This window comes from Muntiacus reevesi, chromosome 5 (assembly GCF_963930625.1).
Source record: "Muntiacus reevesi chromosome 5, mMunRee1.1, whole genome shotgun sequence".
Lineage (NCBI taxonomy): Eukaryota > Metazoa > Chordata > Mammalia > Artiodactyla > Cervidae > Muntiacus > Muntiacus reevesi.
The window spans coordinates 45421615-45449344 of NC_089253.1; the positions used below are offsets into that span (position 1 = coordinate 45421615).

At 57.1% G+C, this 27730-nt stretch overlaps 1 protein-coding gene across 8 annotated transcripts in view; it reads right to left on the minus strand.

The window, feature by feature from the left end:
- Positions 1-27730, minus strand: part of SHANK2 (SH3 and multiple ankyrin repeat domains 2) — a 550522-nt gene that overhangs the window by 205065 nt on the left and 317727 nt on the right. The gene's annotated exons all lie outside the window — the stretch shown is intronic.

Sequence of the window (27730 nt, forward strand, 5' to 3'; positions counted from 1 at the left end):
ATACCCGCTTTCCCAAACCCTGGGAAAAATAGAGAGAAATTTTGCAGTTGGCTTCAGGAGGATGGCTCAAGTCTCATGTAAACCCTTGTAACTGTTGTCCGTCTCCCTGACCCCACGTTTCAAAGCAAATGTAACTTTACCCAAACCCAAAAGCACATTTTCAGCGGAAACGTGAACAACCGCAAGGGCGTTGAGAAGGGTATGCCTGATAACAGCTGACTCCCCTCAGGCCCAGAGGCAGCTGATGCAGCAAAAACACACACCCCCTTTTATTAATATAAAGTGTGGTGTTGCCTCTGGGGGAGCCAAGAGCAGCAGGTGGCCAGCTTAGGACTACATTTCCCAGAAGCCCCTGCAGCAAGGCATGGCCACGTGACCAGCTCTCACCAATGGAACTTGAGCACACGCCACTGCAGGTGGGGAGGGGAGGGGTGTGTGTGTGTGTGTCCCTTCCAAGCTTGGCTTCTATGGAGGCCAGGGAGATCTCCATACCCTCTCTTGCTGCTTCTACCAGCTCAAAGCTAGGACTCCCAGGCCCGAGAGGATGATGGGATCCTCAAGGATTCCTAGCAATGCCTGGGTCGCTGTGCGTTAGCTGTGAAAGTGGGCAGCAGACTTGTCCTGCCTTGAGCTACACTCCAGGGACCTGCGTGTCACAGCAGCTAACACTGCCTTGAAGGCACTCCGTGACTCGGCTCCCCCTGGCTTTCCCATCACTCCACCCAAGGCTCCAATGATACGCAAGTTACAGCTCCCTGGATCTCGCTAACAGCTGCATCCCCATCGTGGTCCCTGACGCTGAGCACTGACTGGGTCCCAGGCCCTGTTCCAAGTGCTGCTCTTGTTCCCACTCATCGGCCCGTCACGGCCCCTGGGAAGCGGGTCCATGTGCCACTCTGCAGGTCCCGCCAAGTCCGGCCAAGGGTGGCTCCCCTGCTTTGGCTCCATCTCACGCCACCCTTCCTGTCCCCGTGTGTCCTCATCGTGGAGTGAGCTGTTCGCTTCTGCTTGGCGTTTGTCTCTGCTCTGTCATCACTGTCTTTGGGACAGGCTGGGATGTGGGGCCCCTCACTGCAGTGTTTGCACCTGGACAAACGTCTCCTTGAGCGACAGATATAAAAAAACTCTTAAGAGACTCAAAACAAACACATGCATGTGCAGTTGGGGCAGATTCTGGACAAGATACAAAAAGACCAAAAAGCCCTACGGCCCCTTCCAAGGAACAGGGAGCAAAAACAGGCACCACGCGTGATCTCTGCACACACGGCACCACCGAGGGGGTGGGCAGACCCCCTCAGTCCCTCCTTTGGCCCAACCCACCGACCCGCCCTACCCTCACCCCACTTAAGGGACCAGCTCGCTCCCCTGGAGAGCAGCAAGGGAACGAGTTTCTGGTTCTCTGTCCCTCGTGGGGCAGCCTGCATCCCAGTAAAGCCTGGCCTGATTCCTCATCTGGCCTCTTTATCAATTTCTATTGATTAAAGACTCCAGCAACCTGGGTCTGTAACATCTCTGTCCTCACTAACGGCTATTGAGTCCCTCCCCCTGGGGGGCCCATCCAGACTCCCACTTGTTGGTCACAGAAGCCTGGTGAGGGAGGTAAGACTGCTGGACCCATTTTACAGATGGTCTGCTGAGGATTGCCGAGGCCAAGGCACACGCCTGCTAAACAACAGGGCTGGGATGGGCCCCCGGCCAGCAGGCGGGCTCCAGGGCCAGGCTGAGAACCAGCAGGCCACACCAATGGGTCCCTGGTGAGGGCTGAGTGCCCTCTTGGTGCTTAAAGGCAGGGATCTGGCCTTAGTTCTCTCTGTATCACCTCTGATGTCTAACTCTTGGCAGACATGCGATGTCGAAGCTGGCACACCTAATCCCGACAGTCCACTGTAAATCAGCAAACAGAAACGCACTGCACACAGTCGGAGGGACCCGGGGGTACTGGTCCAGTCGGGCCGGACGCATGTCTGCTGTGCTTGGCAGCCAGACCACGTGTGCCCAGGTATTCCCCGTCCTCCTCTCCACACACATGTGGAGAGGCGTCCTGCTCCACACACATGCTCACGTCTAGCTACCATTTCTCAGGGCCACCTGGAGGCCAGGCCCTGTGCCCCCCATGCGGGGATTAGAAGGACTCAGAGCGGGTGGGGCCTCTGCTCTCTGGGGCTCAGGATCTTGGGGGTGGGGTGGGGATGCCGGCTGGGCTGAGGGCCCCAGGAGTCAGATAACTGTGTGGGGGAGGGGGGAGCCCATGGGGCAGGCAGAGCATCGAGCCAGGCCAGCCCTGTGAAATCTGAGCGGGGCAACACACTCCCCAGGCCCTGCAGGATAAGCGGGATTGGAACCCGTTTGTGGGGTTAAGCAACGCAGCTCAGGAAACCATTGAAGGACTGTGAGGATGGGCTGTTAACTGTTATTACAATTGCTTATTTCCTGTTGCTTAAGCCCCACGTGCAGGCTCTGTGCTGGTTGTCTAGGGAACTGTGGGGCTCTGAAAGCTGGCTGGCACCGGCTGCTGGCTGGGGTCACAAGTTCCAGGTCGCAGGAGCGGAGCGTGTAGTCAACGTGTGTTGTGTGTGTACGTGTCCACGTGTTTACCAGCGGAAACAAATGTTTCAGAAAGAGACCGTTTCTAGATCAGCTAGCCAGGGGTTCCCAGAGTTTGGGATTTTGTGGACCAAGAAAATTTTAGACAAAAGAGAGAAGGATGTAGACTAACACGAGATTTACCAAGTTTTTAATCTGGCCTTAAAAACAACGGGTTCCCTTCCGCTACCACAATTGCTTTATAAGAGAAAGGGGAGCTTTGGTGATCATATTCTCTCTGACTGCTTTGTGAAAAACTCCCCCTGCCCTCTGGCTTCTGGACAAAGTCAGATTTCTGCTCTGAAATATGGCCCTGAGGGACAGCAAAGGGGTCCATCACCATCATCACCATTACTGTCACCAGTGCTACCATCATCAGCCTCATCATAACAGCAGCAGTATCTTTACCATCACCACCATCATGATCATTAGGACCACACCACCATCATCTTCACCACCATCATCACATCTTCATCCCATAGTCACACCCGCCTACCACCATCATCATACGTTCATCACATCATCTTTACCATGACCACTATCATGATCATCAGGACCACACCGCCGTCTTCACCACCGACATCATCACCATTACCACCTCCATCATCATCACCATCACCACCCCCACCAGCATCACCATCATCACATCATCATCTTTACCATCACCACCATCACCACTACCATCATCGCCATTACTATGATCGTCATCTTCATCACAGCCTCATCTTCATCACCACCATCAATCACCACATCCCTATTATCACCATCACCATTAACATCATTCACATCATTGCTGTCATCACTGCAGCTCTACTAAATTAGCTCTTTTTTTTCAGTAAATGAAGTCTTCCACCTTATTTGGTCTTCCTGCAGCAGCCCGGGCTAAGTGGATTTCTTGCCACTGTTTTGCAGAAGTAGCAGAGTGCCGTGATGAGGGATGTGGGCTCTGAGGCTACACTGGCCTGAATTCAAAGCCCAGCTCTGCTGTTTACTGGCTGCAGGTCGCCAGGCTCTTCATTTGTAAAGTGGGGATAATAACAGTTCCTCCTCACAGGGAAGCGCCTGAGGAGTAAATGAATTAACACATGGAAAATGCTGCTAACGTGCTTGGCAAATGGGAAGCACTCTATTATCTGGTTCCTCCTGTGCATGTAGGATTAGGGTGCTCTGCTCCTCAAGAGGGCCTCCAAGGTCACACATCCTCTGAGTGCAGACCCCCAGCGTTGTGCCTCTGGAGCCTGGCTGAGAGCTGCCAACAGCCATTGTGTTTCCAAACATCCACACGTATGCTAAGTGCTTTATTTTCATGAGCTCAATACTGTTACTGCTCCTGGCTGACAAGTGAGGAAAGTGAGGCTCAGAGAGGTTGAGCGAGCTGCCTGAGGTCACCCAAGCCACTACGAGTCACAGCCTCATGGGTCAGCATCCTCTTGGGTCCCTGGGAGAAGGCATCGTCACCAGCAACCCATCCATGACCCACAGAGGGGCAATGGCCTTTTTTCTGAGATGTTCTGAAGTCTGGAGGCTGCGGAAGGCGATCTTGGCCATGAGGTGGGAGGACGCGGGCTGTGGGCAGCCACTGGGCGTCATGGCACGTCACGGGGGGAACCAGCCTGTGAAGGCAGCCCGCACATAGCAGGAGGCGGGGCCGAGAGCCGGCCCAGGGACAGAGGGGCACGCGGGCCTGTCACTGAGAATCCCTGGGTTTTTGCTTCTGGTGGTCACAAAGGCTACTCATTCAGGATATCTGGCTTTATTCCCTCTGGGTGCGTGCTTGGATGAATCCTCAAAACTTGTTTTGTCCAAATGAGCTTTCCCAAAACTGACTCATGTCACTTCCTGGATGGATGGATGGAACATACAGCTCCCAATCCAAGATCCCCCGCCCCCAGGCCCCTTCACCTCCATACTGCTTCTTTGCCTGTGGGCATGGCAACCAAAATGTCTGAGATGATGGTTCTTGTAAGAATCTGGGTCCCCAAGTGTGCCCCCTGGGATGCATGACAAACAGGCGGTGTGAGTAGGAAAGAAACCTTTGTGATTTCAGGCCACTGAGAACAGAGGCGTGTTTGTTACTGCAGTTTTCCCGGGATACGCTGACTGATGCAGGCCACGCATGGTCTTCTCTGTCACGAAGTCAGTACACTCCATGTTTTGCTCCAGCCTGGCAGAACTGGCTTTCTGGCAACCAAGAGTCCTGGCCAGGGTAGAAAGGGAGACCAGACAAGATCAAGGCAGAGGCTGAGCTGGCCCCTGTCTGGAAGGATCCCTATTCTTTCTAGAAGAAAGTGGAAAACCACCCAAGATGCGATAGGAACACACTCCATTGGACATGGAGAGAGCTTGGCAGGCATCACAGGGCTCTGTGAGTATCAGAGAGGGAGGCTTCTCTGCTTATGAAAAGGGAGGTTGAAAAACTAACCACCTAAGCGGGAACTAGTGACTCATGTTTCCTAAACCACACAGAAGCTTCTCGAAGTGAATGGGTCAAAATCAGGCCCACCTCCTGGGCCAGTTTCAGGCTCATTGCTTCACACGGAAACGTGGAGTCCCACTCAGCTTGGAGGCTAGCGGTCACTACTCTAGTCCGAATGACCATCATCTTCTGAACCTCTACATAGAATGAGCTTCAGAAAATGTATCAGGTGACGCCACTTTTCTGCTTACCGTTCTCCGACGGCTTCCCAATGAAATCAGAGCTGCCTCTGCCTCCTCGTGCCCCTGAGGACACAGATTTGTCTGCCTCTGAACCCTCCTCTCCACTCGCTCTTCCTTCCTGGATCACTCCACTCCTCTCTACCAGCCTCCTCTTGGGCTTTCCTGGTGGCCCAGATGGAAAAGAATCTGCCTGCGATTCAGGAAACCTGGGCTTCGATCCCTGGGTCGGGAAGATCCCCTGGAGAAGGGAACAGCTACCCGCTCCAGAATTCCCGCCTGAAGAATCCCACAGACAGAGGAGCCTGGTGGGCTACAGTCCATAGGGGTCACAAAGGGCTGGCCATGACTGGGCAACTAACACTTTCCTTTCTTCCTTGGACCTGATGAGCTCACTGGCACCCCGGGGCCTTTGCACTTGCAAGATTCTCTCTGGGACATTCCTCCCCCACCTCAAAGTTCACTGCGCTGCTGGGCCCCCAGCTCCTACTACGCAGCTTGGCACACACAGTAGGTGCTCAATAGCTGTGGAGTAACCAGGCCAAGGGGGAAAAACCCACGTTTCTGGGACCCTTTGTTCTCATCCAGCGTTGGCACAGCCACCTCCTTGGGTGTGAAACTGGGACAAGCTGAGGGTGCCGCGCAGAAGACTTGAGTTTAATTCCGACGCTAGGGAGTGGAAGCGGCCACCCCGGAAACTGAGAAACTGGAGTCCTGGCCTTGACCTTGGGGGCGACGCCCTGCGACCTCTCCCCACAGCCCCGGACTCTCATTTTCTCCACTATCAAGCCAGACATTTGGATGAAATGCACCCAGAGCCGCTGGGCCTTCTCGGGGTGACCCATCCCCCTCCACCACCCATGTGACGGGGGACCAAATCCCCTTGCCTGGAAGAGGACCACAAAGTGATCAAGCTGGTGTGCCCTGAAAGCTTTTCTCGGAATATGGCCTAGAAAAATCCACATTGAAAGGAAAAAGAAAAGACACCTAGAAATTCCATTCCCTATACATCTTGTGACTCGTGAAAGGGAGTGACAGATTGCATGACGAGATTCAGATTGTCAGCATCTAAAATAGCCCTTCCCGTAGAGCTGCTGGGAGAGGATCCCTCCCGGCTCGGCGAGGAAGCCGGGGAAGATCTTGGGGCCTCTGGGCCTTGGGTGTCACTGTTCCTGGCAAAGCAAACAAGAAGGGGAATCATCTCAGAGAAACCAATCAGGACTCTGAAAGGTCAAAAAAGGACTCCAAGCGTGGCGTGGGGATGACGTGGGCTGTAGGGGCAAGAAATGGCCGTGGGGAGAGGGTGAGAACCCCAGAGCAGGGCCGAGGCTGCATGAACGCCAGGCCCGGACCCCGACTTGGCTCCAGGGCGGTCCCCTCGCTCGTGAGCTGCCGTGGACAGGAGAGGCAGGGAGGGAAGGCAGCGTCTAGACAAGGCAACGTGAGCTTTAGTCCTAGAGAGTGGCATGGCCCTGGGCAGGAAAGAGCCTCTCCAAGCTTCAGTTTTCTCAACTGTAAAATAGGGCCAGCAGCAGAATGGACCTTACGGCCTCGTGGGGAGGGTGAAATGCCATCCCACGTCCAACACCCTTCCCAGTGGGCTGTCGGCCCCTGCTGTTCTCCAGGAAGCCGTCTTGAAAAGCACCCTTCTGCCCCTGAGACAGAAGAAGACCCCAACCACGTCTGTACTCAGAACCTCATGCCCTGACCAGTACTGCCGGCCCGGCTCATCAGAGCCCCTCCAGGGAATCTGAAATGAGAGTAACCAATCTCTGTCCCCCGTGTGAATGGAGGATGCCTCTGCTTGGGCACCGAGGCTGTCACGGGGCTCACCTCGTCAGGGGCACAAAAGAACGGACGCTGAAGCAAGAGGCTCAGGGTAGTGGTGACACTGTAGGCCTAGAGAGATGGCTGAGCTGGCGTGGGTCCCCAAAAGGCCCCCACATCCTGCTTCCAGAACCTGCTTCTGGGGCCTGCTGGGCCACACGTCTCACCTCGGGGGGCAGGAGAGGCCGCTGCGTCCCTCTGGGGTGGTGGGGGGAAGCTTTCCTCGTCTGACTCGGCCCGCGTGGGTTTTACGTCTCTTGAACCACAAGAGCCCTCCCTATCTTCCAGCTCCTTTGTTGCTCTGGACAGAAACTCACGTCACCCAAGTGGACTGAGGCAGCGTCTCCAGATTTCACCCAGGGTCCAGATGGGCGGCGGGTCCACCACGATGGTGCAGCTAGCCAGGGCAGCCGTGGACACCTGCCTCCACGTCCTACTCTTCGTGTGGACCGTGATAATGTGCAGGGTTCCTAACACCCCCGGGGGCAGCACGCCCTCAGGGAGGACCTCCAACCTGGCCCCAGGCAGACGCCCCTGGGCCAGCACAGCCAGAGGGAGGGCACTGGGGATGGGAGGTCCAGACACCTCCCTGCTCCGTGAGAGAGTCGAGCGGGCCACGGACGGGAGACTGAGCGCAAAGATTATGCATTTCCAGGTCACGCGGCCCAGTTCGTCCCCCCCTCACCCAACTCACTGTGCTCCCCAGGGCCTCTGGCTGTGGCCCAGCCTGGTGACACGCTGCCCCCGGGAGCCTGAGACAGAGAGCGTGGAGTCCAAGGGAGGGGAGCACAGAACCCAGGCGTGCCCCCCGCACGGCTGCCCCGCAGGCCTGTGAGCTGAACCAGCTGAGCTCACTCGCCGCGCAGGACAGAAACTCAGAGGCGGGGGCCTCCGCTGCCTTCAGAGTCCTGCCGGGCTGTGTCCACTGGAGCCGAGCCTCAAGCCCAGCAAAAGGAGAGTCAGACAGAGGCAGGGACAGAGAGACAGGCAGACATCCAGAGACAGAGATACACAACGACGCAGAGATAGACAGAGACAGAGGGGGAGAGAGATGCACAGAGAGACAGACAGAGAGAGCTGGTGAGTGATCAAGACAGAGATGAAGACGGAGAGACACCTACAGAGGCAGAGAGGCAGAGAGACACAGAGAGACAGAGCGAGAAGAGGAAGTGGTCTCTGAGGATCCCCACGCCTCCCCCGCCAGCTCCCCCGTGTTCTGGCCCCTCCCCTGGACTCCGCGCCTTCTCGGCTGTTACGGTCAGCCCCTCGCCCCAAAGAGGCAGAAAGGACCTAGGGGACCCCTGCATGTGGGGGCCCCACACCCTCACCACGCGGCGCCCAGCCAGCCCACGAGGTGGCGCTTCCTGCCTGGAGTCGGGCCGCGGGGCCGCCGCCAGCATCCACACGCCTCCCGCCCACACGAGGCTCCCGCCATCTCTGGCGAGTTTTAAATCAGACACCGTTCAGGCCACACCCGGGCCGGTGAGTCAAGGGCAGGCTCCGAACCACAAGGAGGAAAGAAATTACCGACGGGGATGGAGACAGAAATAACTTCTTTGCTTTAAAACCGACGATGTCCACGGGGCTCCATGCAGTGGAGGACCACAGACAGGAGTGTGGGAAGAAGCCTCGGTGGGCACAGGTGGGCCGGCTGGAGGCAGGTGTGGGGGGACAGGCCAGGGTCTCAAGTTCACCATGACTTCCCACCGGGGCCAGACCCCAGGGCTCATGAAAGGGGGCAAACCGGAGTGAAGGGCTGGTGAGCCCGCGCAGCGCGGGGGGCGGTGGGGGGCGGGCAGGGAGCTCAGCGCCCAGCTCCACCACTACGGGCACAGCGCTGGGCATGGAGGTAAGGCCTCACCTCCGAGGACCACTGGCTGAGGGGCGCGACTTTGACCTGAAGCCACTTCTCATGTTCACACCACAGCAGCTGGCTCCCTCACTCGGTCACTACATCAGCTGCAGACCACGGATCCAGCACCTTCCGGGAGCCTGATCCGGGCCTCATGGAGGAGGGGAGAGGAAACAGGGACCCCAATCCTCAAAGACAGCTGGACTTCACCCCACGCCCCCACTAAGGTTGGGGGATTAGCTCCCTGTGGCTGCTGTAACAAGTGACCACGGATCTACCTGCCAGGAACAACAGAGACTGACCTTGCGACTCCCTAGCTCAGGATCCGCGGGGGGTCTCCTCAGCTAGGATCAAGGTGTGGCGGCGGTCCTGCCCGTGGGAGGCTCCAGGGTTGAGTCTGTCGCTTTGCCTTTTCTGGCTTCTAGAGGCTTCCCCATCCCGTGGCTCATGGTCCCTGCCCCCACCTCCCAAGCCGGCACTGTGGGTCAAACCCTCAAATCCCCATCACTCTGATTCTGAAGTCTATGTCTCCCTCTTCCAATTTAAGGACCCCTGGGACCCAGGATCATCGCTCCTCATCTTAAAGTCAGTCGACTAGCAACCTTCTTTCCATCTGTGACCTTCCTTGCCCTTGGCCACGTATCCGGACACAATTGCCTGTTCCAGGGATCAGGGCACAGACATCTCTGGCCATCACCTGCCCACCATGACCACAGAGAGGCTGTCCCTGCAGGACAGCACAGTGGGGCCAAACTTGCTCGGAACACTGTTTAGATCCCTCAGTTAAGGAATTCGGAATCCCACTCTCAGGTAAAAACTCCCCAGGAGAAAGAACAGTACTTCTCTAGCAAGGGTACTTCTCTGTTTGCAGGTACAAGGAAGAGCTCAGGTCAGTGTATGGCTCGGCAGAATCACAGCGACCCAGGAGGGCGCCGGCTCCTCTGACCCGCAGCCTTTCCCTTGTATCGTGTTTCTGCTGTTCAGTTGCCATGTTGCGTCTGAGTCTTTGTGACCCCACGGACTGCGGCACGCCAGGCTTCCCTGTCCATCACCATCTCCCAGCGTGTGCTCAAACTCACGTCCATCGAGTCGGTGACGCCATCCAACCGTCTCATCCTCTGTCGCCCCCTTCCCCTCCTGCCTTCAATCTTTCCCAGCATCAGGATCTTTTCCAATGGGTTCTTCACATCAGGCGGCCAAATTATTCGAGCTCCAGCATCGGTCCTTTCAATGAATATTCAGAATTGATCTCCTTTAGGATGGACTGGTTGGATCTCCTTGCAGTCCAAGGGACTCTCAAGAGTCTTCTCCACAGTTTCAAAGCATCAGTTCTTTAGCGCTCAGCCTTTTTTATGGGTCAGCTCACATCTGTACATGACTACTGGAAAGACCATAGCTTTGGTCATATGGAACTGTCTCTGGTTTTTAATAAGTAAAGGGAAATCAGAGGCTCGACCTGTGTCCGAGTCCCTTCGGCGAACAGAACCAGCCTCTGGACAGACAGCAGCCCTCCCCCCGAGGCCTGCAACCCCACTGCCGCCATCAGATGCTCTACCCCTGAAGCGCCCTGGTTTCGGTGGTCCGGGCCGCCTCCGCAGCGGGCTCCGGCACCAACACACACCTGAGTCCCTGGTTCTCTTTACTCCCAGCTCCCTGGAGGGTGCACACGTGTGCCGTGTGCCATCAGCTCTGTTCTTGCCCAGCCCTGGGAAGATGGCTCTGGGCTTATCCACCTGGGTAAGGGCCATCTGGAGTTTTCAAAAACTAGCCATGAATTCACTTTTGAGCGGGCATGGACGGGTGGGCATGGGGAGTGCCAGCCATCACCAGTCCCGTAGGGTCCCCAAAACACGCTGGCACCATGCAAGAGCCGGACCTCCAGACGCCAAAACCCAAAGGCAAAGGATGGTGCCGAGACGCGGCTGGTCTTGAGCTCTGGGACAGACGGAGAGCCCTGCAGAGAGGACCGGACACAGCACGCCCGGGTTCTCCTTGGTCGTCCCAGCCCGCCGCCGACGGCAGGACGACAGGAACACCTGGGGGACCGGCAGCAGCCGCTTGGCTGAGGGAAGGCGGGCTGCTCCTGCGGCTGTGACTTCAGGAAGCGGTCTTCCTGCCCCACGCCAGGCGCAGCTGCGAAGCCCCCACGGAGCCCAGCTACCAGGGGGCCCACCTGCCGAGGCCCGCCAGCACCAGATTCACCCACCCCGCCTCGGGAGAGATGAGCCCACGCGCCGGGGACCCAAGGGCGGGTGCGGGCAAGGGCCATAGCTCAGCCAGGATGCTCGGTGTACATGGGCAGGAGGACTTAAAGCGGCAGGGAGGCTGGACCTCCAGAGCAGAGCTTGAGGACGGGGCGTGGGCAGAGGCGGGGTGAGGATCCCAGGGGCATCATTGCCACCGTCACGTCACGGTCCTGATCTGTGCGGACACCCGTCACCCACCGTCACCATCACAGGTGACCCCCAGGGGCCGCGGTGCACCAGCCACCCTGCGCCCTCAGCCGTGGTACCCGCAGTGCGACCGTGCAGGCGAGGCTGAGCGGCAGCTGGGATCCCCACCTGGAGTCCCCGTTAGGAACTGTTAGGCGGGTTGATCTCTGTGCTCCCCGAGTCTGCGGCCTCCACCCATCACCGCCCCCCACCCTACACGCAACCTCAAGACCCCTCCCTCCCCGGGGAGCACCTCCTCTTGGGCCCCGCTTGACTGCAGGCTTTCCCTGCCCATCGAGGGGAATCGCAGGGAAAGGCAGGTTGTCCCATCCACTGCCCCGCCCTGCTGGCACGCTCTGCCCCATGCTGAGATGGCCTTCCTCCTCCCCAGCTCTCTCTGTCGGCCACTCGACACCCACCTTCCCAGTTGCTTTCCCTTCAAGGGACTGGGGAGGCCAACAACAGGCATCCCCAGGCTCCTCCCCGGGGAGGCCGTGTGACCGGGCCTCGGCCAATGAGGCGGGAGCCGGCGTCTGCTGGGAGGGGCTTCCTTTCCCCAAACCAGGTCCCCCCAGGGCTCGCTCCCTTTCCCATCTGCACTGTGGAAGTCTAGCCGCACCGCCCCTTCCCGGGAGGGAGGAAGAGGCCGGGCCTGGCCCCACCCTCCTGTTGGGTGGGACAAGGAGAGCCCTGTGCATTAGGTGCATTAGGGTGGCGGTTCCCGAGGGTTCTGTTTCTGGATGCCAACCTAGGATCGTCCTGACACGTCTTCTCTGGTTTAATTAACGACCGCAGCATGAACCAGATGCTGTTGTTCCAGGGGCAGAAAAACTAACGCACAGAGACGTTAAACAACGACCCCAAGTCACACAGCTCCCGAGGAACGGCCAGACTGGCTGTCAGGCTGCTCTCTGAATGTCTCTGCTGTTGCCTCCCGCGGCTCGGCCAGAACACCAGACACGACTGGACCTTTTTCAAGGCGCTCAACCTGCGGGTGGCAGAGCTGGGACCCTAGCCCGGCTCAAGGGCATGGCTCACACTTGAGTCCCCTTCATCACGTTTGTACAAGACAAGCCTTCTAGATGAGTCATTCCCTGCGGGAGATGCTTTACGATGCTGCGCTTTGAAAATCACTAGGGAATGCAGGAAACCTGGACCCCGGGCTTTCAGATTCAGGAGCCCTGTCTGGGGATGAGCGGGACCTGCAGGGTGTGGGGACACCCGAGCGGATGCCTCCCACCCAGGCGCCCGGCGCTGTGATCAGAGGTCTGAGGCTCTGCTTTACCCTCCTCTCTCCCCATCTTGCCGCCCTTGGGCCAAGGCAGGCTGGGGCTCCACTCGGGGGAGGCCGAGTAAGCCGGGTTCCTGGCCACATTTCCCCATCTCCACCCTCCCAAATTGTCTGGACAAATGAATAAAGCTGCTGGCTGTCAATGAGTCGCTTTCTACTCTACAGTAATTAGAAGGCTTTAAAAAAAAAAAAAAATCAGCCCAGGCGGCTCAGTGGAAGCATTTATACCGATCCATGGAGCCAGACAGGCAGTTTAAGTGGAAATTACAGTAAATGGAGGACTCAGCCTGATTGCACGTTGTTGCTAAGCTTGGCGGGAGCATCCATGCCAAGAAGGCTGTCCTCATCTCCCTCCATCACGGGGAGCGCTCAGGGGCTGGGGGAGACCGAGCTGCCCTGGCCCAGCGGCCCAGGGCTGGCATGACCATACGGAAGGGCAGGGTGCTTGAAAACACGCCAGGACCTGGGAGCCTCCTGGCACCGAATCCAGCAGCCAGGCCCTGGGGGGCAGCAGCCCTCCTCCCTCCGTCCGGCCAGGATACCTGGACCGACCCCCTCTGTGCTCCCCCCGTCCATGGCCTCCACCATCACCGGCCCCTCCAACCTCAAGACTCCTCCCTCCCCTTGGGTCCCACTTGACTGCAGACTTTCCCTGCCAATCGCAGCGCCTGGCACAGAACCGAGGTGCAGGGGAGCCCCCCCTGGGGAGCCCCCTCCCCATCCTGACGACGCCCCTCCCTCGAGGCAGGGTTCTCAGCCCCCTTCCCCCTGGAAGGGCCCAAAAAGGTGACATGAGAGGCCCAAGGACACACAGGGTGTGAGCAGCGAGAGCTGGATTTAAACCCAGGAACCGACTGGGGGCGGAAGGATTCTTTTTAGTTCCTTAAAATCTTTTTTAGGGACCCTGGCAGCTGAGGCTTAGGAAATAGGACATGGAGAAAAATGGGACCTGTTGAGCTCCAGGAAACCGCCCTGATCGTGTGGGCAGGTCGCTGAGACGTCCCAGCTCGGCCTCGACGCAGACACACCTTGGACGCGGCACAGTTCAGGACCAAGGGAGTAACCGGATTCACCCTGGCAAGGACCAGGGGGTCCTGGGAGGCTCAGGAGGATCCAGGGTTAGGTGGCGCTAACAGACCGCACAAAGATCCACCTGACAGTGACCTTACAAATGGCCCCAGCCTCTTGGGTGCGCATTCCCTGAAACCCACCAACCTGCCCCCAAAGATGCTACAGGTCTGGCACAGACACTGAGGCTGGCAGGGGGGTGAGGACCAGCGGGTGAGACTTGGGGGGGGGGTGCGGGCGTTGCCGGAGCCTCAGCCATTCATGGCTCAATCTCTCCTTGCACACCTCAAAGGGACCCCTGGGAGGCGGCGAGGGGGTGGGGGCGGCCCTTCAAGGATCACTGAGCTCCCCGGCCAGAGCCCTCGAAAGCTAGCCGCGTCCCCTGTCCTCCGCTTCTGGGAGTGAGAGGGCGCAGTTGGCAACAACCTACAACCTACTATAGAAGTTGAAGAAGGCGATGCAAGCTGAAAATACAGATGGTGTTTTCTTGTCTTAGAGGCTACCATACCGGAGAAGCACCCAGTTCACTTGATTTAAAACACACACACACACACACACACACAGAACTAAAAAGCACACCAGTCACGCTTTCTTTGCAGAAAGGCAGGCTGGATGGGGAGGGAGGCACGCTGCCCCCCTGTCCACTCTGGGGAGACGTGCCATACAGCTTGTCAGGGGGAACACACAGGAACCCTGGACACATATGCCTTTAAGCCTCGGCGATTCACAATGCAGTCGTCCGCCCTTGGAACTTAACAACGGCGCTCACTAGGAATAGATGCTCCAGTTGGTCTTAACTCCCTGCACCTTCCCCCGCCCCCCGCCCCCGTGGCAGAAAGGACTCTGGAGAATCTGGAAAGGCCCCCGGGACATAACAGTACCCGAGATGCTCAAATCTGCCTGGGTGACTTGACGGCTACCTTGATTTTTCTCTTCTATCTTGGGAGCAGTAGAAAGCCGGTAGGGAAACAATAGCCTTCCCTGGTGAAACACCACCACCAGAAATACAGTAATTCTCAAACACACCCAGCACAGAGCCATCGCCTTCACAGTCAGCCACCCCATCTCGCCCAGCGCCAGCCCCGGCGGGCCAAGAACAAAGACTCGCGCGCGGCCGCCAGAAGCAGGTTCAGGAGACCGCACCGTACCTCCGAAATGAACTTTCTTCTTGAACCGGGAGTTCTCAGCCATCGTCTCTAACCTGGGTGTGACCATCTCACTCAGGCTGGTCCCGCTTCTGGTCCGGGTCCATGCGGAGCCTGCATCCACAAGGCCGGCCTCATCTACTATTGTCTGTTAATCCAAGAGGAAAAAAGTTGCAGCCCTCCAGGGTCAGAATTGAGGAACAAAAGGGGAAAAAAAAAAAAAAAAAGCAGAGGAAGAAGGAAGATGGCTCCAAGTGTTTAATCCGCAGGGAGATTTTCAGATTTGACTTTGGGAGACCGCACGTCGGGATCGGCGGAAAATTCGGTTCTTTGACACAAGTTGTAAGCTCCAGATTGGAGCCCGCATCCTTTCACTTCCCACTGTACCAGGGATGGTTTTTTTTTTTTCCTAGTGCCGGTTTCCATGGCAATGCATCAGTCACTAGTCTAAATAAGTACGGGTGAAGGACGCCTGGAAAACCAGTGCAATTACGCATGCCATTAGCGGGGAGAGGAAAAATGATTCAACCCCGCGATTAGCACGGGGCCGAGGTAACACTTAGCGCCTGCCGTCGTCCTTGTCCTGAGGAATCGCTTTCTCATCTTGCCACAGAGGGCTTTCTCGATCCCAGCGGTTTCTGAGCCCGGCCCTCTGCGGGGCGGCCGGCCGGGTGGAGTCCATTCTGGCTGCGCCACCTCGCAGAGCCAAGGTCAAAGGCAGGGACAGGACCTCAGGGGAGCTGCTCTTGGCTGAAGGCAGCCCTTGGGCCTTCGTTGGCCCCTGCATCCCTGGGGGTTGGGGGAGGGGGTCTTCAGGTGTTTGGAGGGATTGGGGGGACATGCACGCCCTCTGCACACTCAGCGTGAAGGCTGGTGGGGAGCAGGCTGCAGGCAGGGCTTGCTGTCGGCGGGGGAACTGAGCCTGCCTCCTTCTGAGCGACGCCCTCTCACCTTGTGGCTCTTGCTTGGGAAGGCTTGGTGTGGTGGAGGCCAGGCTCTAGCTCCTTTATCTCATCTGTCATCAACGTCTTCCCTTAAATAGCTGCCACGAGTTCACCGTGTGGTCCGGGACAGCACCCCTCACCCCTGAGCTGCAGGATCCCCGTGGGTCTGAAGGGCTGGTGACTCTCAGTCAATGTCCTTTGGATTCTGAGAGGCAGGCCACGTGGCCATCGGACAAGCCGGAGCCAGGTCCCACACCCACCAGCTGCATGGCGCGGGTCCAGCCTCTTATTTGTCAGACGGGGTGATGCTAATGAATTATCTCAAGCTAATTATCAATGAATTAAACCAGTTACTTATCACTTAACAATTAATACATAAATTATTAAAATGGGATGTTGGGGTTGTGAATAATTTTGTTTCAGCGCCAACGTGAAGAGCACAAATTCTCTGCTCCCCGCAGACCTGACGCTGGACGCCGCCTGGTTCGAGGTGTGTTACCCCCAGAGTCCTGCCCACCCAGCCGTGTTGGAGCAGATGCCCCATGAAGACTCAGAGATGGGGACAGTGGCAGAAAAGTTAAGTGAGTGACCTCAGGGCACACAGCCAGCTAAAGGGGAGCCTGGAGCCTCTCAGCCCAGCCCTGCGCCTGCTCGGCATTCCCATCTCCTGCCGCGCACCCCCCGGGCTCTCAGCTGACCGGCGGGGATGAAGGTCAAGGGGGGCTTCCTCCCTTACCCCCGCTAGGGACGTCCCTGGCTGGGTGTCCTGGAAGATATGCTGGCTCCCAGTCCTGCCCCCTGGGGCCTAGACCTAAGTGGATTGCTGCTTCTCCGGGGCCCCGTCCCTCCACCGGCATTCCCACCGGTCTCTGGGCAAAGCAGGGGGCCACAGAAACAGCCCGTGCCTGACTCACTGGAGGTCTAGGGGCCGCGGCCTCTGGGAGCACGCCCCAGGAGGGGGCCCGTGGGAGGCAGCAGTGGAGACAGGAGGGTAAAAACAGCACGGGTTTCCCACCGCAGCCCAACCCCTTCTCCGCGCTGCTCACACACCCTTCAGCCCCGTGCCCCCTCCCCCAAGGGGCTCAAAGCCTCATGTCCTCGGAGGTGCCCCGTCCCTCTCGGGGGGCGAGCCGCTCGCGGCTGCAACTCCTGCCGGGTCGCTGACCCATTCGGCGGGCAAACTGGGCCCTGAGGGCAGGGCTGGCCCTTTCTGATCTGTGACCTTCCGCAAATCTCTCGCCCGCTCTGAGAATCAGCTTCAGGAAAACGGCCTGCAAGAACACGACCTGAAAATCACGAGTCAGCTGTGGGGGGCGGCGGTGGCTCCCGGCGGCAGAGGCGGGTCCGACCCGGACGGCCCTGCGCCCCCAGGCCTGTGGCCCACAGACGCCCCCGTGTACCCACTGCACCCATGGACGCTCGGCAGAAACTGTAGAGGGCCCTGCGGGGTCATCACCTGTCCAAGCGGCCCATCACAAAGGCGGACGTGGCTCAGGCATCGCACACACCCCCCCAGATGTGGCTCGTCCGCCCGTGACTCCAGAGATGACAGAGGATTTTCTCCGCCCCATGTGGTCACAAGGGCCTTGGTCTGCACCCCCGACCTGACGCCCAGGGGCTCCGGGACTTCAGGGACGCTCCTGAAGCTCTCTGTGCCGCGTTACGGACTGAACCGTGTCCTCCTCCCATCAAACTCATACGTTGCGGCCCAAGCCCCTCCTGTGGGTGGCCTGTGGAGGTGATGAGGGTCAGAGGGAGGTCACGAGGGTGGAGATCCCACCAGGAGACTAGTGTTATAAGGAGAGGCAGGGCTTCCCTGGTGGCTCAGTTGGTAAAGGATGCACAAGGCGGGAGACTTGGGTTCGATCCCTGGGTCGGGAAGATCCCTTGGAGAAGGGAATGGCTACCCACTCCAGTATTCTGGCCTGGAGAATTCCACGGACTGTATAGTCCATGGGGCCGCAAAGAGTCGGACTCGACTGAGCAACTTTCATTTTCAAGGAGAGGCCAGAGACCAGAGCTGGCCCCCTCCAGCCTGCGAGGTCCCAGGAGAAGGCGGCTGCCTACTAACCAGGAAGAGAGCCCTCTCCAGGGACTCACCTGGCGCCTTGACCTTGGACTTCAGCCTCCGGCACCGTGAGGAGTAAATGTCTGCCATGTGAGCCCCGGTCAGCGCGGCCCCAGCAGACGAGACAAGCGTGTTCCCGCATCGGGGCGGCGGGGACGGACAAGGCGCTGACTCGGGGGATGGAGAGGGGGCCCGCGGGGGCGGGCCTGCAGCACCAGGCGCTCACTCACTGCACCGTGAAGAGAGCGGCAGACCCGCGCTCATCACACCCACGGAGCTTCAGGGGCGGGAGTCTGTAGACACCAAGCGCGTTCACGTCTCTCAGCCGAATACCTGCCTCTAATGACTTAGAAACCGGCAGGACTGACAGTCGTGCATCCGTGGGGCTCAGGTGCGTGCGTGTGTGCATGCACACATTCACACTCACGCACGCACACACGCACTGTGGGGGGACAGGTACAGGCTGCGGGTTCAGAATTCGTCTGCTTGCCAAGAAGACCGACAGCTCCAAGCTCCTTTCCAGAACCCAAAGTCGCTCGGTGCATGCTCCTGGGACGTCAGGGCCCCTCTTCCAGGCATGCCCAGGACATCGCAATGTCTCTTCTCGTCGTGTGCAGACCCGATCTCCCAGGCAGGTGCTATGTTCACTCCCGGGGGTGCCCAGCCTCCCTCTCAAGTCCCATTCACGGGTGTCACAGCCAACAGTTGTGCGTGTCGGGGCATGGGGGGTTTTCCTGGAGTGTGAGCTGCTCACGGGCACTCACAGCATTCCCCATCTCTGACACTTCATCCCTGGCATCTGGCTCGGTTCCCAATGAGTTATATGATGTCCCTTGGGTTTAATACACAAACCAAAGTCATGAACAGGAGCCACAGATCCAAACGCCTCCAGGCAGGCCACGCATCAAGGAGCAGGTGTCAGATAGCAGGGAGTGGTGGGGCCTGAGGTCGACAGAATCTCAGTGATGAGCAAATCCCAACTCCCAGGGAAGCGCTGTCTTCTTTTCTGAAAGCAGCTGCAGGCGGAATCAGGCCCTGGGCACCACTCTGCAAGTCGTGGGATCCCTGGCAGTGCGCTCACGGCGCAGTCCTGTGTCTGGGGGTGGGCTGAGGTCCGCGGCCCCAGTGCTGGAAGGTACTGTGAGCAGGTGCTGGCAGGGCTGGGTGCGATCAGGTCCTAGCTACGTCCAGGTGGACGGAAGACCTTCTCATAACCCTCCGAGCTCAGATCCTATTCTTGTCACGCGAGACACACAGAAAACACACCGGACTCTCTGGCAATGCAGGTGCCTTCAACATCAAGAGAAGAACATCCTTTGTTCATCTGGAGCTTTTCGATGATGCTGATCGAGTCCCCACACCACACCCCTGGCGGCAAGGACCCTCAGGGGGTGTGAGCCTTTCAGGCAACATCTGGGGTGATGATGGCACCTCCCTGAGCGGGAGCATCCGTCTCACTCCTGTCTTCCGGTCAGGCGGCCCCCGAGCGTGCACACTCTGAAGTACCCTGCACTTTCACAGCCTGTTTCACACTGCCTGCCACCCCAGGGGTGACGTGTGCCCCCCCGGGGTCCGCCCCCTCCCCCCCGCACCCTGATGGGGAGTGACTGTGGACACTGTGCTTCCCAGACGCCTTGGCCGGCGCAGCAGCCAGGTTCTGGAGAGGAGACCCCTGGTGCGGGGCAGCAGGGAGGCGTCACGGCTTTGCGTGTCCCTGGTGGGGGGGGTCTGGGTCTTTTGGCTGCTCTAACTCAGGGGCAGCGGTGGCTTCTTGCGGTGACCCGTCTCTGGGTGGCATCACCCACCCCTTTCTCTTCCTCTCGCCCTTCCTACAGTCTTGTCACAGAAACACACTTTTGAAATCAATCTCCTGCATTCCAGGGCCTTCCCTGCTGGGCCAGGGGCTGAGGCTCTCCCTTCCAGTCCAGGGGGTGAGGGCTCGATCCCTGGTCTTGTGGCCAATAAACCAAAACATAAAACAGAAGCGACATTGTAACAAATTCAATAAAGACTTTAAAACTTGTCCACATCAAAATAAAAATCTTTAAAAAAATTTTCCTGTATTCCACCCTCCCTGTCTGAAGCACCTGCTGAGGTGTGCGTCCGCTTCTGACTGGGCATTGGCTGATAAAGGGTGTGATGTGAATTGTTTGGAATGAGGTATATTATGGGTTTTTAATGTAAGAATTTCATTGAAAGAGAAAGGGATCCTCGCACATAATTGCTTTTAAAAATGGGTGCATCGGGCTTCTCAGAGCTGGGGACTCTCAGAGCTGCAGCGAGAGATGGTCTCCTAAAGAACTGAGAGGAACGGGGCTGGAAATAGGAGTCAGAACCTCACCTCCCACCCTGCCGTGCCTCAAAGGCTCACGGAGCTTTTACCTGGAGAGCTTTTCAAAGAATCTCTCAGCTCAAAAGCAGCCCCGATGACAGCAGCAGTGGCAGCGGGTACAATGCGCTCTGGAAGACGCGAAGCCTCCAACGCACGGGCTGGGAGTAACCAAAGCCTCCCAAAGGACACCAGGCAGAGAGACGCCCCGCCACTGTCGCGGGAGAGCCCTGGGCCACAGTCTTCTGCTGGGTCCCACGTTCCTTCCCGCGACAGGGTGCTTTCCCAAGTACCATCAGACTCCACTGGGGGTTGAAAAATATGCTGACAGTCTCTGTGGCAGGTAGACCGTTAAGCAGCCCTGAGGATCCCACGTCCCAGTGAGATTCCCGCCCTGTGAGCGTGAACCTGGGATGTGCCTCTGACCAGCAGAACAAGGCAAAGCGACGGTCTGCATCCGAGCACAGGCCCGTTACCGAGGAGGCTGCTGCAAGCTTCTCGCGGGAGCCTCTCTCTTGCCCGTGGGATGGGGCAGGAGACCGTCCTGGGAGGAACCGGGGGTGGCCTCTGCCTGTAGAGAGAGGGGCTTGGAGCCTCCAGCCAGCAAGAAACGGAAGCATTCAGCCTTACAGACCTAGTAGGCTCAGTTCTGCTGACAACCTGAGATGGCTGGAAGGGACCCCTCCCCAGGCGAGTTTCTGGACGAGGATGCAGCCTGGCCCCCTGGCTAAGTGAGGCCCAGCAGAGGAGCCAGCAGAACCACGCCCAGCCCAACCCACAGAGGCCGTGAGCTCATGAGCACAGAGTGAGCCTCTCGATCTGCGGTAACACTGCCCTGTAGCAACAGGGGATCAACAAACCCCACGCCATTTAGAGATCGGTGCCAAATACCCGCACTTGGGTAACACTCTTCAGGTCCCATTCTCTCTTCAGGACGCTAGTAAGTGAGGGGATGAGGAAGAGGCAGACAGACAAAGCTCGAGGAGCAAATCTAAGAAGCAAAAAGAATGGTGGCTTGTTGAGCAGCTGCAACGCCAGCTGTCTCCTCTGCTTTCCTGAGCACTCTGGGTCAGAGGGGCACAGCGCCTTCTTAAGAGTGGCTTAACCCCTGGCCCGATCAAGGGCGCATGGAAAAAGCCCCAAACTCACAGCCAGCCCTGGACTCCTCATCAAGAGGGGTGTCCTGTAGGCCACTTGGTCAGTGAAGAAAGAGGCTCAGGGAGTGGGTTTTGGGGTGCGTGTGTGTGTTTATGTGTGCATATGTTTGCGTGTGCACATGTGCATGCGTGTGCATGCATCTGTGCATGCGTGTTTGTGCAAGCACATGCATGTGTGTGAGTGCATGTTTATGAATATGCACAAACTTTCTCAAGACCTATAACTGCCAGAAGAAGCCCTCAGCAACCTCAGAACCTTCCAGATCTTAGCTAGGCTGTCTTCTCTTCTAATCTCTTAACATTTCCTTTTAGAAAGTCAGGTGGTGTGTAATTCAGAGGATGCAAGAGGCTGGAATTTCCCTAAGAAATCATGGTGACCATATAGCTGCTGCCCATCACCCCACACCAAGTCGCACTGGGGCCCCTGTGGTCAGGTCGAGTCTGGGCAGCCCTGAGTCCAGACACCAGCCCAGAGGCAGCCAGAAGCCAGGCTAATTCTGGGTTCAGAGAACCCACATGCTCAGCATCTGGGAATGGAGATCTGTCACGGTCTAAGGAGCTGATCAGGAGGCCAGCACCGGTCAGGAGTGGGTGGCTTGCACATTTATGTCCACGTACCCCCACGGGGGAGCAGTTCAGAGGGGATGAATTAAGAGACAGAAATAAAAAGTCTCCATGATCATTAAAACCAGACTCAAGACAAAATTCAGCCTGAAGGCAAGAAAACCAACACTTGCTGAGTGCCGGCTGTCATCACTGAACTGAACTCACATCTGCTCAACCATGCACAATAAAGCCAATCTACTGACACCAGGTTATGGTGAAGGAAAGGGCAGTGTTTATTGCAGGCGCCCAGCAAGGAGAACGGGCAGCTCAAGCTCAAAGGACCCGAACCCCCTTCTGGCTTTAGGGGAACAGTTTTAAAGACAAGGTGAGAGGGACGATTCCGGGTGCAGTCAGTGCGTACTCAATTTTCTGACTGGTTGGTGGTGAGGTAACACAGTGGAGATTCATGAATCTTAGTTGCCAGCCTTCTGGTTCCAAGTGGTCTGGGGTCTACATGCTGGTGGATAGCAGCTTCCATCTGGTGGGAGTCCAGTTTCTGCAAAAACAACTGAGGAATGTGCATCAGACATTGGTTTCCAGGTCCTTCAGGAAGGAACTACAGGTCCTGCAGCTCTGCTATGTGGCTGATCTAGCGTTTAAATTGTTACGAGCTCTCCCACTGGACTGCTGTTCTTTGTCTCTCCGTGGTCTCACTCCTCTGATCGTTAACCCTTGGGCCAGACTTTCTGAAATTCAGGGAAGGTTCAGGAGACTGAAGGTTTTATTTAAGCAAGAGGTGAGGAACATGCTGGGGTTGGTTACTGAGAAAAGCTGGTCTGGTGATTGATCGGTTTCACCATGTGTCGTGAGCTTTCATAGGTAAGAAAGTAAAAGAAAATATTATGATTTTGGAAGATGATGCTTTAAAGTGAGATTCCTTGGGGGAGAAAAATCCTGAATCTCATTTGAAGACTGTCATTAGCCTCAATAACACAGGCAAAAAAATATGAGTGTTGTAGGATGTACTAAGGGGAGTGGTTTTTTTTTTTTTAGCTGTGGAATTTCGGTGAGTAAATGTTTTCCTACGAAATTCATAAATGCCACTAACACCCCAAACCAGCAACATTTAACTTATCTGCAGCTGGTTCTGTGCCATATTTAACGTGAATCATATTGCAACATTTGGGGACTATTAAAAGCGAAGTTCGCAGGAGGAGTTTCGTTGGGTATCAGGGTAACACGAGAGACAGCTGAGAGCTTGCCAGCGAGCAGTGGCCCGGAATGACATCCCTCCAAGGCCTCTGCCAGACGCATCATCTCCGCTGCCACCAGCTGGCTGGAGCTTCGAGCTACTGGGGTCAGAGTGAGCGCCTGATGCCCGAAAAGGCTCATTACACGCTGAATCACGCAGACCTGTGGGCACATTCACACCACCTCACCCCGATGCAGGCCACTGTCCCACGAGGGCGAGGTGTGTCAGGATCCGCTTAAACATCTCAGTACCAATAACGGCCGGGAGTGCAGTCCGTTATGAGGGCCACTTCCTACTAGCACGCGGCAGGCACCCTGTGTACTGATGTCCCCATCTTCACGGATTCTCCCATCATCCTTTGCAGACAACTGAAGTGAATGAAAAGACAGGCAGGAAGAGTGGGGATGCAGGGGAGAGGCAGGGCCCTCCTGAGCTGCGGCATCCACGCTCAGCTTCACTCAAGGCGGGCTCATTCTTATAACCAGTCCCATCCGACAGTCGAGGTGGCCGCCTCTAACGCCGCAGGCCCGTAAGGGTGGGTGTGAAGGTGCTAAGCAGTGGCAGGTCTGAGGCCCAACTCGGACATGCTGCTCTCAGCTGCGTGTGTCTTTTCCAGGCTCGACTGAGCTCCTTGGAGCTGAAGTTCTTTCAAGTTCATGGGGGACTTCTAAACCTCCTTCCAAGCCTGCCGTGATCGGTGAAATCCTAGCTTCTAACACACAGAGCAAGTGGAGGCGGAAGCCCACTTAGCCCCCACTGATACCCTGGAGGGGACCTGGGCTTCCTGGGGCTAGTGTGGAAGCTGGGGGTGAGGGCCCTCGGCCACCTCAGAGGCTGGGAGAGCAGAAGTCCAGCTACCAGACTGGAGGCCCAGACCCATGTGGTCAGCCACGTCTGCCCGTCAGAGCTTCATGGGGCCCTGTGTGGCTAGGCTTTAGGCAGGGGGTGGAGACCCAGGGTCTTGGCCATGAAGCAGCTGCCATCTGGCTAGGTAGGCTGATAAAATCAGACTCTTCTGGGATCAGAGATGGGACAGAGGTGTGAACAAAGCCAACGGAACCAACAGGCAGGGGCGAGTGTCTCTGTCATCGAGGCTCACGGGAGCTTTTCTGGTAAAAAGAGATGAAGATCACCCTGGAAGGCAGGTGGCAGTCGATGGTGGTAGACTGTTCACAACAATAGCTGCAATTATTCCCTCCCTGCATCCACACCCGTTTGCAATGTGACCTTGAACTCCTTCCACAAGAGTCAAGGTTTATTTTCCCAGACCATGCATCCTGGCTGGCCCATGACCCCTTGACCAACAGAACATAGTGTGGGTGACGCTGTACCAGTTCTGAGTCCAGATTTCCAGAGGCTGTGCCTTTTCTGTTAGCCCTGAATGCTGCCCAGCGGCCAGGTCAAGAAGCTCGGGCTGGACTGCCAGACCACAAGACTGGCGCCCCAGCATCCCCGCCGGCTTGCTTGTTGTTTACCAACTCCCACGACGGACACGGGACACGTCCAGTGACAACAGCAGAGGCTCCCAGCAGAGCCCAGCCCAGTCTGCTGACTTACAGGGTCATGACATAAGTGGTTACTGCTTCAAGCCACTAAGTCTGGGGCAGCTTCTTATGCAGCAGCTGCTGACTGCTACATTAGTTACCTGACTTTCCACTCCATCACTTGGAGGTGGTTTCACCACCTAACTGGGGGTGACAAGTCTCGCCCCTTTCAGGGAACCGTTTGAAGCACACTGCAGATTTTAAAGTGCGAGGCGACCAAGGGGAGAAGCATCGGCATCAGAAGGACCGTCTGGGAAGTTTCCTGGTTGGTGCAGTGGTTAGGATTCTGCACTCTCACCGACGAAGGCCTGGGTTCGATTCCTGATCAGGGCACTAAGATCCTGCAAACTGCATGGCATAGACAAAGCAAAAAACCAACAACAAAAAAGAAGGACGGCCTGGAAAACGCAGGGTGGGTGGTTGCCTGTGCTTCATGTACACACTGCCACATTCACTGTCTTTTTCCAGAGAATGGCAGAGCCGCCTGCAGGGCCTGCAGAGGGGATGCTGAGTCTTCACTGACTTCTGGGGAGTTTCCAACGCTTTCTGGTTGCTAAGGTGGCAGGCTATGTGCTTTACAACGGAGGAGGCACCGAGGCATAGCAGCGTGCACCCTGGGAGCTGGAGTCATGGAGAAGGTGTTAGATTCTGGCTCTGTAGGCAGAATCAGAGCTGCTTCATAATTTATGCCCTTGGGCAAGAGTGTTCCCCTTGCTAAGCTGTTTTCTCGCTTGTAAAATGCATCCCACCATCCCAGCTCTGCAGTCCACACAGGACGGTTACAATAAGATGAGAAAACCCAGCTCAACACTCAGGACCACTCTGAGTTACGACTCCCCATACGTGACCTCCTGAGGTCCTAAGAAGACCAGTCGGGCCCGCATTCAGCTGGAAGCCCGGCAGAACCAGGCGTCTTTCCCATCACACCGTCCCCTGCAGGCCGTGGGCTGGTCTCCACTTCTGTGCGTGAACAGTGATGTGAACAAAAGGAAGCCCACAAAGCAACAGGGTGATGCTCTTCTTGTGGGGGAAGCAGGCAGAGAGGTTTTCTGACCATTTTGTTGGCTGACATTTTTCGAGAGTTATTTATTTTAGGGCTTGATGAAGGCTCTCGCTGCGTTTCCTGTTCTGCGCCGCGAATGCGTTAAATAAAAAGAAGAGGGGACGACAGGAGCACTCCACATCAGGGCAAGAGCGGGCAGGTGCGGGCGGAGCCACATCCCCCCCAGCTCGCTGTTTACTATTGCCACAGAGACAGCTAGGAGGAGAGAGGGCAGCGCCTGGGAACCAGCGCGGGGAAGATGCTCTCGGCTCGGTACCCGGCCAGTGCCCAGGCCACTCCGCCTGCTCGCTGAGGACACAGGAGAGCTGCACTCCTCCACGCACACAGATGGGGCTTGGCGGGATGCTCAGAGCATCACACAGCCTTCCCCTGGGATGAGCGAGAAGGGGACCGACCCATCCGCAGCCAGCGCGCCGGTCTGAGGCACGGCGTCTCTGAAGCAATCACACAGCATTCATCTGGTAGAAGGCGGCCCCTCCCGACTGCCAATTAACTCAAGACAAACTGGCAGCCTGCCCCTGGCCTGTTCACCACACAGACTCAGACAAGTTGTCAGCAAAAGTAGAGTCCCAGGGCTCCAAGGAACCCAGCAGGAAAACCAGGGCTCCAGGTCGCCTGGGCAGAAGGGGGCTGGGCTTGTTAGCTTGATGGGCAGAGAACATGAATTTCTACCCAACTGACACATCTGTCTGCACACACATGAGCCCGGAGCAAATGAGCACTTCGGTAATGCAGCTGCTCCGTGGTACTCGTTAAACAAGAACACGATCCAAGAGAGACTCCTGAGAGCCCCTGGGACGGCAAGGAGATCCAACCAGTCCATCCTAAAGGAAATCAGTCCTGAATGTTCACTGAAACGACTGATGCTGATGCTGAAGCTGGAGCTCCAATACGTTAGCCACCTGATGTGAAGAGCTGACTCACTGGAAAAGACCCTGATGCTGGGAAAGATTGAAGGCAGGAGAAGGGGACGACAGAGGATGAGAGGGTTGGATGGCATCACCGACTCGATGGACCTGAGTTTGAGCAGACTCCGGGAGTTGGTGATGGACAGGGAGGCCTGGAGTGCTGCGGTCCATGGGTCACAGAGTCGGACACGCCTGAGCAACTGGACTGAGCTGAATGGAAACACTTCCAGTTACACTCACATGCCACCCCATGCACACCCTCTGATGGATCACGATGCTCACGGAGGGAGCGGTGCCCTCCAGATGCACGGCTGCATTGGCACAACAGGTGCAGAGCAGGTAAACCCAGTGGCAGGAAAACAACCGGAATTGCCAGGGGCTGGAGGTGAGGGTGATGGGAGAGACTGCCAGCGGGTCCCTTCTGCGGCGATGAGACTGCTCTGGAACTGGAGCGTGATGGTGGTGCAATCCTGTAAATGCACCAACCGCCATGAATTGTGCACTTCAAAGAGCGGCGCTAGTGGTAAAGAACTCGCCGGCCAACACAGGAGACATAAGAGACGCCGGTTTGAGCCCTGGGTCGGGAAGATCCCCTGGAGGAAGAAATGGCAACCCGCTCCAGTTTTCTTGCCTGTGGACAGAGGAACCTGGCGGGCTACAGTCCATGGGATCGCCAAGGGTCAGACATGACTGAAGTGCTTGGCATGCGTGCATTCAAAGTGCAGTTATTACGGATTTGAATGACATCTCAGTAATTGTTATAGAAAAGTAACAGAGGGACTTCCCCAGGGCTCGGGTGGTTAAGATTCCAAGCTCCCGATGCAGGGGGCCTGGGTTCGATTCCTAGTCGGGGAACTAGATCCCACATGCTGCAAATAAGACCCAGTACATCCAAATAAATGTTTTGGTTTTTTTTTTAAAGGAGTGGATCACGTGGGTGCCTCTGCCCTGGGCCTCGGTTCTGGTCCTGCTCTGCCATGGAGGCTCTGGCTTTGGGCGAGGGGGTCAGCCTCCCCATGGCCTGCTTTCCTCATCCAGGATGGTGCCCACCCCGTGCAGAGAGAAG